Source organism: Halichoerus grypus, chromosome 7 (genome assembly GCF_964656455.1).
Source record: "Halichoerus grypus chromosome 7, mHalGry1.hap1.1, whole genome shotgun sequence".
NCBI classification, from domain to species: domain Eukaryota; kingdom Metazoa; phylum Chordata; class Mammalia; order Carnivora; family Phocidae; genus Halichoerus; species Halichoerus grypus.
The window spans coordinates 98,702,113-98,714,548 of NC_135718.1; the positions used below are offsets into that span (position 1 = coordinate 98,702,113).

The following is a 12,436-nucleotide window of genomic DNA, read 5'->3' on the forward strand; positions in this document are numbered from 1 at the left end:
TAGGCATGGCTTCACAGTGAAAGTGGTATCTTTACAAACCCTTGTTCCATATAAAATAGCAGCCTCCACCTCATTCCCCAAATCTCTTGTCACCTGCTTTATTTTATTTTTTTTTATTATGTTATGTTAATCACCATACATTACATCATTAGTTTTAGAGGTAGTGTTCCATGATTCATTGTTTGTGCATAACAGCCAGTGCTCCATGCAGAACGTGCCCTCTTTAATACCCATCACCAGGCTAACCCATCCTCCCCCCCCCAGAACCCTCAGTTTGTTTTTCAGAGTCCATCGTCTCTCATGGTTCATCTCCCCCTCCGATTTCCCCCCCTTCAATCTTCCCCTCCTGCTATCTTCTTTTTTTTTTTTCTTAACGTATATTGCATTATTTGTTTCAGAGGTACAGATCTGAGATTCAACAGTCTTGCACAATTCACAGCGCTTACCAGAGCACATACCCTCCCCAGTGTCTATCACCCAGTCACCCCATCCCTCCCACCCCACCCCCCACTCCAGCAACCCTCAGTTTGTTTCCTGAGATTAAGAATTCCTCATATCAGTGAGGTCATATGATACATGTCTTTCTCTGACTTATTTTGCTCAGCATAATACCCTCCAGTTCCATCCACGTCATTGCAAATGGCAAGATCTCATTCCTTTTGATGGCTGCATAATATTCCATTGTATATATATACCACATCTTCTTTATCCATTCATCTGTCAATGGACATCTTGGCTCTTTCCCCAGTTTGGCTATTGTGGACATTGTTGCTATAAACATCGGGGTGCACGTACCCCTTCGGATCCCTACATTTGTATCTTTGGGGTAAATACCCAGTAGTGCAATTGCTGGGTCGTAGGGTAGCTCTATTTTCAACTTTTTGAGGAACCTCCATACTGTTTTCCAGAGTGGCTACACCAGCTCGCATTCCCACCAGCAGTGTAGGAGGGTTCCTCTTTCTCCACATCCCCACCAACATCTGTCGTTTCCTGACTTGTTAATTTTAGCCATTCTGACTGGTGTGAGGTGGTATCTCATTGAGGTTTTGATTCGGATTTCCCTGATGCCGAGCGATGTTGAGCACTTTTTCATGTGTCTGTTGGCCATTTGGATGTCTTCTTTGGAAAAATGTCTGTTCATGTCTTCTGCCCATTTCTTGATTGGATTCTTTGTTCTTTGGGTGTTGAGTTTGATAAGTTCTTTATAGATTTTGGATACTAGCCCTTTATCTGATATGTCATTTGCAAATATCTTCTCCCATTCTGTCGGTTGTCTTTTGGTTTTGTTGACTGTTTCTTTTGCTGTGCAAAAGGTTTCTATCTTGTTGAAGTCCCAATAGTTCATTTTTGCTCTTGCTTCCCTTGCCTTTGGTGATGTTTCTAGGAAGAAGATGTTGCGGCTGAGGTCGAAGAGGTTGCTGCCTGTGTTCTCCTTTAGGATTTTGATGGACTCCCGTCTCACATTTAGGTCTTTTAACCCATTTTGAGTCTATTTTTGTGTGTGGTGTAAGGAAATGGTCCAGTTTCATTCTTCTGCATGTGGCTGTCCAATTTTCCCAGCACCATTTGTTGAAGAGACTGTCTTTTTTCCATTGGACATTCTTTCCTGCTCTGTCAAATATTAGTTGACCATAGAGTTGAGGGTCCATTTCTGGGCTCTCTATTCTGTTCCATTGATCTATGTGTCTGTTTTTGTGCCAGTACCATACTGTCTTGATGATGACAGCTTTGTAATAGGGCTGGAAGTCTGGAATTGTGATGCTGCCAGCTTTGCTTTTCTTTTTCAACATTCCTCTGGCTATTTGGGGTCTTTTCTGGTTCCATACAAATTTTAGAATTATTTGTTCCATTTCTTTGAAAAAAGTGGACGGTACTCTGATAGGGATTGCATTGAATGTGTAGATTGTTCTAGGTAGCATTGACATCTTCACGATATTTGTTCTTCCAATCCATGAGCATGGAACATTTTTCCATTTCTTTGTGTCTTCCTCAATTTCTTTCATGAGTAGTTTATAGTTTTCTGAGTACAGATGCTTTGCCTCTTTGGTTAGATTTATTCCTAGGTATCTTATGGTTTTGGGTGCAATTGTAAATGGGATCGACGCCTTAATTTCTCTTTCTTCTGTCTTGTTGTTGGTGTATAGGAATGCCACTGATTTCTGTGCATTGATTTTATATCCTGCCACTTTACTGAATTCCTGTATGAGTTCTAGCAGTTTTGGGGGGGGAATCTTTTGGGTTTTCCATATAAAGTATCATATCACCTGCAAAGAGTGAGAGTTTGACTTCTTCTTTGCCGATTTAGATGCCTTTGATTTCTTTTTGTTGTCTGATTGCTGTGGCTAGGACTTCTAATACTATGTTGAATAGCAGTGGTGATAGTGGACATCCCTGCCGTGTTTCTGACCTTAGGGGGAAAGCTCTCAGTTTTTCCCCATTGAGAATGATATTCACTGTGGGTTTTTCATAGATGACTTTTATGATCTTGAGGTATGTACCCTCTATCCCTATACTCTGAAGAGTTTTGATCAAGAAAGGATGCTGTACTTTGTCAAATGCTTTTTCTGCATCTATTGAGAGGATCATATGGTTCTTGTTCCTTCTTTTATTAATGTATTGTATCACATTGACTGATCTGTGGATGTTGAACCAACCTTGCAGCCCAGGGATAAATCCCACTTGGTCGTGGTGAATAATCCTTTTAATGTACTGTTGGATCCTATTGGCTAATATTTTGGTGAGAATTTTTGCATCCATGTTCATCAAGGATATTGGTCTGTAATTCTCCTTTTTGATGGGGTCTTTGTCTGGTTTGGGGATCAAGGTAATGGTGGCCTCCTAAAACGAGTTTGGAAGTTTTCCTTCCATTTCTATTTTTTGGAACAGTTTCAGAAGAATAGGTATTAATTCTTCTTGAAATGTTTGGTAGAATTCCCTTGGGAAGCCATCTGGCCCTGGGCTTTTGTGTTTTTGATAACTGCTTCAATTTCCTTCGTGGTTACAGGTCTGTTCAGGTTTTCTGTTACTTCCTGGTTCAGTTTTGGTAGTTGATACATCTCCAGGAATGCAGCCATTTCTTCCAGATTATCTAATTTGCTGGCATATAGTTGCTCATAATATGTTCTTATAATTGTTTATATTTCTTTGGTGTTGGTTGTGATCTCTCCTCTTTCATTCATGATTTTGTTGATTTGGGTCATTTCTCTTTTCTTTTTGATAAGTCTGGCCAGGGGTTTATCAATCTTGTTAATTCTTTCAAAGAACCAGCTCCTAGTTTCGTTGTTCTGTTCTACTGCTCTTTTGGTTTCTATTTCATGGATTTCTGCTCTGATCTTTATTATTTCTCTTCTCCTGCTGGGTTTAGGCTTTATTTGCTGTTCTTTCTCCAGCTCCTTTAGGTGTAGGGTTAGGTTGTGTACTTGAGACCTTTCTTGTTTCTTGAGAAAGGCTTGTATTGCTATATACTTTCCTCTTAGGACTGCCTTTGCTGCATCCCAAAGATTTTGAACAGTTGTGTTTTCATTTTCATTGGTTTCCATGAATTTTTTTAATTCTTTAATTTCTTGGTTGACCCATTCATTCTTTAGTAAGATGCTCTTTAGCCTCCATGTATTTGAGTTCTTTCCGACTTTCCTCTTGTGATTGAGTTTAGTTTCAAAGCATTGGGGTCTGAAAATATGCAGGGAATGATCCCAATCTTTTGGTACCGGTTGAGACCTGATTTGTGACCCAGGATGTGATCTATTCTGGAGGAAGTTCCATGGGCGCTAGAGAAGAATGTGTATTCTGTTGCTTTGGGATGGAATGTTCTGAATATATCTGTGAAGTCCATTTGGTCCAGTGTGTCATTTAAAGTCTTTATTTCCCTGTTGATCTTTTGCTTAGATGATCTGTCCATTTCAGTGAGGGGGGTGTTAAAGTCCCCCACTATTATTGTATTGTTGTCGATGTGTTTCTTTGCTTTTGTTATTAATTGGTTTATATAATGGCTGCTCCCATGTTAGAGGCATAGATATTTATAATTGTTAGATCTTCTTGTTGGATAGACCCTTTAAATAGGATATAGTGTCCTTCCTCATCTCTTATTACAGTCTTTGGTTTAAAATCTAATTTGTCTGATATAAGGATTGCCACCCCAGCTTTCTTTTGGTGTCCATTAGCACGGTAAATAGTTTTCCACCCCCTCACTTTCAATCTGGGGGTGTCTTTGGGTCTAAAATGAGTCTCTTGCAGACAGCATATTGATGGGTCTTGTTTTTTTATCCAATCTGATAGCCTGTGTCTTTTGATTGGGGCATTTAGCCCATTTACATTCAGGCTAACTATTGAAAGATATGAATTTAGTGCCATTGTATTGCCTGTAAGTCACCTGCTTTCTTTTAACTCATAGTTCTTATCATCGCCACTTGACATATTTTTATATATTCTGCATATTGTTCTTCTCTATCTACTAGAGTATGATGCCCATAAGAGCTGAGATTCCGTCTCACTACTGAATCCTCAGCACCTAATGTAGGAATTTAATAAATATTTATTAATTGAATAAAGAAATACAAACTAACTTTCTTGTCATTTTATTCTTTCTTCTAAGAATGAAAAACAGAAGCCCTGTTCAGTTTAACTCAGATCTGGCTACTTGACACTGATATTGTCCTAGTATGATGAAGAATATAAGGGGGAAAAGGCCAAAGGGTATGGGGACTACAACAGACCTTAAACATAATGAATGATGAATTTGATTCTTCATTCAACTTTGGGGACCCATTTAGGTTCTATTCAGTATTGTATTTCTTAAGGTAATGCATGCAATCTCAGAATCCTGCTAGGTTCTGCATGAAAGGCTATTGGACATGCCACTAATGCTACATAAGTTGATTGAGCCTCTGTCATCAAGGATTCAATTTTTTTTCATTCTGCTCTGTCAAAAAAATTGGAAAAGTGTTCAAAAAACATTAAAATAAAAAGTCATTTTGGTTAATTAGATAGTTAGATAATCCATAACACTCATAATTCCTTCATGAAGAGGTCTTGTATTTGTGACTGATCCTTTGGGATCAGATGAAAATGTCTTCTAGCTTCAGGTTAAAGGTGTCTAGTGACATGCATCCATCTTCCTTTTGATTATTCAGATATGGGGGGAGACCAGGTATGGGGAAGCAGAGATTCAAAGGTTTGGCTGACTCCAAAAAATCAGTCATTTATTATTCATAAAAATAAAACTATAACCTCTGATGAAAACCACAGGCTGCTTCTTTGTCACGAGTTTCTCTGGCAGACATGGTTCCAGTTTCAGAGTCTTTGTGATGGTTTCAGTGTCTGCCTTTTGATTATAATTGCTGCCATTTATGGAGTCCCTTTTATGATCCAGACATGTTGCATGTTCTGTTTCTAATTCTGATGTCTGTGAAGCGGGGAGGATTTTGATTCTCCTTTATGTAACACATCTTGCAGTGGCTGATCTGGAATAAGGATAAGGTCCACTGACCTGGTTTGACAGCTCATGGTTCCCAGTGCAGTATGAGACTTCTCAAGGAGAGGCTCCTTCAGATGGCTGCTGGCCACTGAGGTTGGGCCTCAGGTGCTGGCCAGTGCATCCTTCTTTCCAGGTGGACTGAGCTTGATTAACATCCAATTTAGGAAATATGTAAATGCTTTGAATTCTGCACCACAGAGGATTTTAAGGTTATGGCAGATTTTGTGGCCAAAATGACAGCTTTCTGAAAAACCAAAACCAAAACCAAAACAACTACTCCTTTGCTTATTGACTTTAATTTCCTGGCAAAGTTGTTAACTTGATATAGAGGCTAGGCACCTTTCTTCTTCCCAGCCTAACCTTCCCTGGATAGTTGGTTACTTTGACTCTATGGCTTGTTCTGGTGAGGTTCCCCAAGTGACCTGTGAACAATAAACAATGTATTGGAGACTATTTTTTTTTTTAAAGATTTTATTTATTTGACAGAGAGAGACACAGCGAGAGAGGGAACACAAGCAGGGGAGTGGGAGAGGGAGAAGCAGGCTTCCCGCGGAGCAGGGAGCCTGATGCGGGGCTCGATCCCAGGGTCCTGGGATCATGACCTGAGCCGAAGGCAGACGCTTAACGACTGAGCCACCCAGGTGCCCCTATTGAAGACTATTTTTAAGCCACTTGTGTGTGGTGGTCAGTGTGCAACATTTCCTGTGTCACCTAGATCCTTCAGACTCCTGACCATGAATAGTACCTGTCTATGTAGTGCAGAGCAGTGGTTTTTAACCTGCTGATCACCACAACCCTTTTAGAAATTTCTTTGAGTTCTCTTTGGGTGGTTGTGTAACTTCTATCAAGAAACAAAGGTAAATATGAATTCACCTAATGAGAAAGTTCCTGCCTATTAACACCACGTACTTTCACTAACAAAGAATAAATAAAATAGCTACAACTGATACAGAAGCTTGAAATGTCAGAAGCTAGCTCTTACTAGATTTCATCCTCACCCTGTCAGCCTGACCATGAACTTGGTAACTTCCTGGTGAAATTCTCATAAATGTATTAGTGTACTTCTTTAGTCTTTTTTTCCCTTCTCTGCATGTTTTATATAGTTGATATTCTATTGAACATAACTGGTTTTAATTATGTATACAGGTCAGAGATACACACTTTTTCTATAAAGGGAAAGGCAGCAAATATCTTAGGCTTTAAGACCATGCAACTCATCTACTCTGCTGTGGTAGTGTGCAAACAGCCATCAGTGATACACAAGCAAATGGACATTGATGTGTTCCAATAAAAATTTATTTACAAAACATGAGATGGGTGTGTTGTGCTGATCCCTGGGTTATGCTATTGAAACAAACTTACCACTAATAATATCTGTCAGTTATAGGTAACATCTATCTAGCACAGTTCCTTAGATGTCATTAACTAAAAAAAAAAAAAAACCCTCAATAACTCAAATTATTAATTTTATAGGTTTGACTACTCAAAGTCCAAGGTAGGGAAAGAGCTATTTTTAGTCTATGTAATTCTTGTGTTTTGGAGGGAAAAAATTATCTTTGCACAGTATCCCATGTAAAATTAAAAAAAAATAACCTATCATGTAAAAGCTAAGCAATTCCTTATTAGTGATTGCTGGAAGTAAGCAGCATCAGTTATTGTATTAACTGGTTACTGAATAAGACTTTTATTTGTAAACTGTGAGAAAAAGATGTACAATTTTATTGGAAAATAAGCAGAAGCAGGGGTAGTAATCAGGGAGAAAAGTACCACAGAGCCAATATTTGTCCGCAAGCTGGGGAATTCAACTGAAAAATGTATAATTCAGTTGGATTTCCACCTAGCATCAAGTGCTCTGTCTCCACCTGTGTTGAATTCACCATCAAATTATCTCCAACCCCTCCTCCTCCTGGGCAGGCTCTAGCTTGGACACTGCTATGTGTAGTACCTATCCCTATCATACCTACATTTTTAGTACCACCATCCCTAGACAGAATCCTTGTTCTAGATTGGTGTTTCTAAAATGCATCTCCAGTTGGTTTAATTCTTCTATGAGAAAGGGTTCTGTAACTTAAAAATGTTTAGGAAATGCTGGGTTAGCCAGTTTTTACTGCAGGACTTTTCAGAGCTTTTAATATGGTGATACACACTGTGATTTCATAAATTGCACAAAAATTTCCAAGCTTATTAGAAATGGACTCCCCTCTTCTTTTTTTACAGAATAACATAGAACTAGTGTTTGGTATAAAATACTTTGAGAAATCCTTGTTGACCTACTCTTCTTGTTATTCTTCAGAATTTAACTTCTCTGTGCAATTCTTTAGGAAACTTCTCTGCTTCACAGGGTGACAGTCTATGATGTAATATATTAACCATAGTTCAGTATTAATGCCTGAGAGTGAGGCTATATGCCTTATTTATTCCAGGATTATTTGTGGCTCCTGAACATTCAATGTTCCATTTCAAGTAATTGATCAAACCACTTGTTATGTTGCAATGGATTATGACATATATCTACATGTATATAGATATAGATCACTCACCAGAACATGAGTCATGTCTTGTTCTTTTCTTTTCTCTTGTTTCTAAGATAGTATCTTATACATAGTAAGAACTATCTTTCTTGAATGAGTAAATAACTTCATGAGTGAATGATTTTAATGGAGGGATTTTGGATATAATGTCAGAATGATGGGAGAATTGCTTTGGGTCAGGTGGACTTTTGGTGGCAACTGAAAAATCAATGTTTATTTACTTATTTTCACAGTACTCACTGGCAGCACCTGCCAAACTGCTTAGAAACTCCCGGGAACATGCACAGGCTACTCCCTCAGTTCATATTAGCACATGCGCTCTCTCTTTCTTCTCTTTAATTATCCTGAACTTAAAGATAAAAATGTATCCACAAACTGTGTAATTTTCTTAACGTCATTTTCCTAATTGCATTATTGTCTTATAGACTGTGGTCTAATTTACATGGCAAAAGACAGAGTACATGGTTACAAATTAGACTTGTAAACTGTATGTTATCTGAGTATTTATATGTTATCTGACATAATATTACCAATTTCCACCATATTTCCATGAGCTTGATAGAGGTAAACATAGGAGCACCGGGTCACTGAAAGGCCTGAATGAATGGCTGAGTCCTCAGAGCTAGTTTGTGGTAGAACCTCTCCTGATATTCATGGCATAGAGTTTCTTTTATTCTCTTTTCAGTGGTATTTCTTTGTGAAAAATCACCTACTTAATAAGTAAGGAACCCACAGTAAAGTAAAAATAAGTAGCGTTCTGTTCATTATTGATTTGGTGAGAGTCCCCAAAGAAAACGTCAGAACTACAAGATACTTTTCCATCATAGAAACTCCTGGTCCAGATGTCAGACCAGATAAGAAAACTAAAATGTTTTATCTGTGTTTTTAAGCTGAGGTTTTCTGTTAGCAAAGATAATCTTGAGGTTTGCAGGAAGTATTTGTAGTTCCTGTCAGAAATTAGAACTGCATAAATATGAATATAACTAGGATCCTTACTTTTTATGTATAACTAGCATTGCAATAGTCAGGAAACTTAGTAGAAAAATAGTTGTAATAAAATGACAAAGCACTCTCACCAATAAAAAAGAAAGGTACAAACATTCCAATGGAAATGGACAAAAATAGGAAAAGGCAACTCATAAAAGATTATTAACATCACTAGTAGTCAAAGCAATTAAAATTGAACAGCAATAAGATATAACCTTTAACCTTTCTTGCATAAGTTTGCAATGGTTAAAATGGATGCTAAAAGCCAGTGTTGGTAGATTTGGGAAAACAGGTACTTTCATGCCTTACCGGTGGGAGTGTATATCAGCTCCTATTTTGACCTTACTCTAAGCTGCAGTTTCATACATTATACATAAATATCCATGAATTGACTTTCTTTTTTTTTTTTTTTTAAGATTTTATTAATTTATTTGACAGAGAGAGAGAGACGGCTAGAGAGGGAACACAAGCAGGGGGAGTGGGAGAGGGAGAAGCAGACTCCCCACCGAGCAGGGAGCCCGATGCGGGGCTCGATCCCAGGACCCTGGGATCATGACCGGAGCTGAAGGCAGACACCCAGTGGACCAGTGGACAAGGAATGACCATTGAGAGTTATCTTATGTGGCACAAATTTGCCAGCCAGCTTCATTTTATATATTCAACCTTTGCACTACTTCTTAAGAAAGCAGGATGTATGAAAGTAAGAGACCATCTTGTACAAATTTCCTGGAGGGAATTTATGACAAAGAGATACACAGAAAAGTATACAAAGTTTGAAGACATGTATATTCTTTCTCTGTGGTCTAGGGTTAAAAAAAGAAGGAAATAACCCAGGATTAGCAATAGGGGAATAGTAGTGCATCAGAGAGTACCTGACAGGGCGCTGGTTAAGAGTTGGCTTTGGAATATTGCAGACCTGAGTTTGAATCTTCACTTTAATATCACTCAGCTTTGTAATTGTGAGTGAATTACTTAACCTATCCTAGCCTCAATTCTCTCATCTATAATATGTAAATAATAACTCTACTCAATTCATTATATTGCTATAGGGATTAAATGGGCTAATGCCCTTAAATGCTTAGCCGCAAACCTCACACACTGCAAATGTACAATGAATCTTCAGCCATCGAATGCTATAGAAAGATGGTAAAGGGATATAACGTACACAGGCATATCATACCTAGAAAGATGTTTGGAGGAAGGTCCATCAACAGTGGATAATTTGTTATCTCTGGGCAGTGGGATTTAGGTGAATTTTTCTTTCTTCTTTAACTTTTCTATAGTGTCTGATTTTTTTTTACAACAATTATACTGTTTTTATCAGAAAAAAATATAACAAAGCTATTTTAATTTAGAGAAAAAACTAAGTATAATTTAAGAGATGTTGTACTTGGAGCATGTTTTAAAGAAAACAATAGTCATTGTAATCTTTCCTTTATTTTTGTCCTTTAAAAAAATGGAACCTCGTGGCACAATTGGATCAATCACAGTTGCATGACGGTGGCAGGGCACAGTAGGCCTTAATTGCTCTTCTTTCCAGGCACAGATCTAGATTACATTTCACAGATGCAACCCCCTTCTCCCACTCTATCCTTGTGTCTAAATGGGACCAGATAACTAGTTCTTACCCATGAAATGGGACCAAAGAATAAGTATCACTTCCAGGTCAAAGTAGTTAAGAGTAGGTGTGCCTTTTCCCTGGTCTTTTGTTCCCTGTCTTGTAGCTGGAAGACAAGGACTCCCAGGCCCTAAGGGCTGGTTTTGCCCAAAGGTGGAAGCAGCTTAGATTCCTGAAACACCTTTTGGAGGAGGACCTCTGAGAAAGACAACTGACCAGGTACTTCTGCATTGATTTTTGTGTGAGTGAATAATAAACTTTTTCAGTGTTATGCCACTGAGAGTTTGAGCTCTTTTGCCATAGCAGTTGGTCTAATCTGAGTTATACCGTTATACGTCATCCACTTTGGTCTATATATGACCCTCTTTTATTCAGTTAATTAAACTGTGTAATGTACCACCACAAACCTATCCCCAATCTAAAGACTTGAACATTCCAAATAACTTGTATCTTTGTGCTCCTTCCTTTTGATATTATCTAAGTATATACCTATACCTATATCTATCTATACACAGGAGTAGAGTTTCTGGAGCTACACAGTATGCAAATGTTCAGCTTTACATAATAATGCCAAACTGCTTTTCTAAATGTTGTACCAGTTTCTAATGCCATGAGTAATGGATGTTGCTCTATATCTTTGCCATCACAGAAGTATTATCAAACTTCTTAATTCTGGTCATTTGAATGGGAATAAAATGGGTTCATGCCATGGTCTTGATTTACATTCTCATGATCACTAGTGAGCTGAAGCCAAGGTACTTCTGAAGAAAAAGATAAAAAAGAGGGCTTGCCCTATTAGACATTAAGGTTAAATTATAAGACTATAGTAATTCACATAGAATGCTGTGAATCACAGATATCCAAATTACCAATGGAACAGACTAGAGAATATAGAACAGATGCACATATACATGGACCTTTGATACATGACAGTAGTGTGGGACAAAGAGAAACTACTCCATAACCAGAGCTAGAAAATTCAGTTATCCAAAGAGAAAAAAAATGCATTTGTATCTCCATCTCACATCACATACAGAAATAACCACCAGAAAGGTTAAAAATTTAAGTGTCAAATGCAAGGCTTTAAAACTTTTAGTAGGGGTCAGTCTTTCTGACTTTGGGGAAGGGAAAAATTTATTTATTTATTTATTTATTTATTTAAAAGATTTTATTTATTTATTTGTCAGAGAGAGAGACAGAACACGAGCAGGGGGAGAGGCAGGCAGAGGGAGAAGCAGGCTCCCTGCCGAGCAAGGAACCCGACGTGGGACTCGATCCCAGGACCCTGGGATCATGACCTGAGCCGAAGGCAGCCGCTTAACCGACTGAGCCACCCAGGCGTCCCAGAAGGGAAAAGTTTATTAAGGTGCAAAAAGCAACAACCATATAATAAAACATTGATAAATTTGATTACATTAAAATCAGTATTTTTTGGTTATCAAAGACATGATAGAGAAAGTGAAAAGACAAGCTACTAACTGAGAGAGAATACTTGCAAACCTGCAATTGACAAAGAATTAGTATGGTGAATACATAAAGAATTTTTACATACTCATACTAAAATGACAAACTCTCCAAAAATGGAATATTACACAAATATGCATTCTACAAAGACATTTTTATGTAGATTATCTGTTATGTATGATGAAATACAAGTTAATTTTTTTCAGATGAATCAAAATATTTAGACTAAAAAATAAAAAGAAAAGATATATAGTATTTCCTTATTTGTACCCTTCATACTTATATCTTCTTCCCTCAAAAGTGAATGTTTTTCTTCAAAAATGGCTTCTACCATCCCATTGTGTGGTCACACATATATAAGTG

The 12,436-nt window shown here is 37.9% G+C and overlaps 1 long non-coding RNA gene across 1 annotated transcript in view; it reads left to right on the forward strand.

The window, feature by feature from the left end:
• Window positions 1–12,040, forward strand: part of LOC144382486 (uncharacterized) — a 57,546-nt gene extending 45,506 nt beyond the window's left edge. Inside the window, exons 3-4 of the long non-coding RNA XR_013449481.1 lie at window positions 10,716–10,828; window positions 11,797–12,040. This is a non-coding gene — a long non-coding RNA (uncharacterized LOC144382486). The remainder of the gene's footprint in view (window positions 1–10,715; window positions 10,829–11,796) is intronic.
• Window positions 12,041–12,436: the final 396 nt, after the last annotated feature.